Source organism: Oncorhynchus gorbuscha, linkage group LG18, assembly GCF_021184085.1.
Source record: "Oncorhynchus gorbuscha isolate QuinsamMale2020 ecotype Even-year linkage group LG18, OgorEven_v1.0, whole genome shotgun sequence".
Taxonomy (NCBI): Eukaryota; Metazoa; Chordata; class Actinopteri; order Salmoniformes; family Salmonidae; genus Oncorhynchus; species Oncorhynchus gorbuscha.
The window spans coordinates 53,543,329-53,545,704 of record NC_060190.1 but is presented as its reverse complement, the minus strand read 5'-3'; positions in this window follow the sequence as shown (position 1 = coordinate 53,545,704).

Here is a 2,376-nt window from a genome sequence, read left to right as displayed (position 1 = left end):
AGATCCTCTACCTGGCAACACATAAGTCACAAGTCTAGTAATGAAACCTGGCAGTTAGGGTATAATAGAGATGTGCTTTTCCCTTGCAGAGTACAATATGAAACGCTCTATCATTGTGCTGGAATAGTTCGAAAATATGACGTTATTTTGATGAAGAAGCTGCTCTCCTGCCCTGAGCGATATCACAGGTGTGCTTTCTAGCGAAAAGAACTCACTTCAGCTCACACCCTAAAGCAGGGATGTGAGACATTGGTTTACGGATGACGAGGTATAATGTAGGTGCGTTGCTGTTATTCACTGACAACTGGAGCTGTTTGCATTGCCAAACACAATGTATTCTGTAAATACAGACACACATTCTTATGTTGTGATGCCGAGGTTGAGAATTACTATAGAGGGTCACTACTGGTAATAACGGCTCAGGCAGGCGGGGCTTCTATTTACCCATTGATATGTACTCCATATTCTCCCATTACATCCCATCATACAGAGCCTTTTACTACTCCATCTCCCTCCACATCTCTCAGGACTCCTCCACTCTGTCCCTGTGCTACAACCTTGGTCTAATTCCATTTGCCTGTTGATACAGATCCCATTGGGGAAATCTAATTGAGATTCTGAATTTAAACCTGTTCCACTGTTGTGGTTTGAGACACAGTCACTGGTCCCTTTGTGTTTTACTATTAAGGATATAGATTGTAGACACACATGTGCTCGGTGGCTGCATGAAAAAAAAGGTATTTGTTCCCATCAGGCAGTTGTAGTGCAATCTACTGTGACAGTGCATCAAAAGGATCATTGTATAACCTGAGCTGACTTAAAGTGCTGACGTTTGGCTCGCAGTGCAAACAAGGGCGAAGGTTATACGTGCAGTTTTTGACAAGGTCACAGTTGAGACTTATTCCATAATAATAATGAATAATAATGAAGCATTTGTCTGACTGTAGCGCGGGCGGGTTGTGTAGCGCTGTCTGTCACCTTCGGACAAGATCGTCTTGAAAATGGTGACGTTACTGTGAGGCTGTCTAGCATTGTCTCGTCATTCTCAGAGACTCGGGGATTAAGACTGTAGGAGAGATAAATAATATTCTGTTTGAGGGAGGACAAATAAAACAAAGCGACATTCATTATTCAGATATAAATAATTTTAAACCTGGATGTCATTTTTGTATTGTTTCATTGATTATGTAAGGGGCTATGTGTTCTACGGAAAAAAAGATATATATAATTGCTGCACTTAATGAGAACTTGTTCTCAACTAGCCTACCTGGTTAAATAAAGGTGAAATAACATTTTAAAAAATTCGTTGACCTGTTTTTTATTGATAGTTATTTGATAAAACGGTGCTGATTCATGATTTCGACTGGCTGAGGAAAGCTGCCTGCCTCCCTTACACAAAAAATGTGCAGTCAGAGTGCACTGTAGTTCTTCTGCAATTACTGCATCCAAAATACCACAGTCAATTTTTTGTAAGGAGTGTCTGTCTCATCCCGACTCCTGACTTGCTCATTACTATGGGACAGCTGGAGATCGAATTTGAATATTGAAACAATGTTGCAAATGTTGGAGAGACAGACAGCAAGGTTTATACAAATCTCCGCTGTTGAAAACTAAATGTTATTCTAAAATAAATGTGAGATACTGTCTAGATGATTTTTATAGTGGAGATAAAGTTTATAAATTGCCTGGCTAAGCTGATGAGACAGTGGATTGCGCAGTCAGATGTAACAGAGTAAATAGGCATTTTAATGTCAAAGATTTAGCCGGTGGTAACTTGTGGAATAGACATCTGCTGGAATGCGGTTTTAACCAATCAGCATTCATGATTAGACCCACCCTTTATATAAACGGAAATAATGCATTCTCTAGAAAGCCCTTCAAGCCAATCAGAAACAAGTATTCAACAAAGCCATTATATAAAGCCCTTTATACTAGTCTATGATATCAAAAGGTTAAACCATAAAATACAAATTAAAAAAGCGATACATAATGATACAAAATATTTTGTAATATCAATATTTATATCAATGTATATTAATTAATCATACATTTAATTATTAATTTATTTGCTAAATTCATGACAATCAGTAATAGAAATGATTGGGATTTAAAAACTGTAAAAATCTTAGTGAAACAACCCAAATATTTTCACACTAGGAAGTGACATCATGTTTTGTCAACATGCTAAAGGCACGCCTCCTTCATAGCAATGAGGAGGGCATGAGATAAACCTTGGCACATTCTGAGACAGACAGACAGACAGACAGACAGACAGACAGACAGACAGACAGACAGACAGACAGACAGACAGACAGACAGACAGACAGACAGACAGACAGACAGACAGACAGACAGACAGACAGACAGACAGACAGA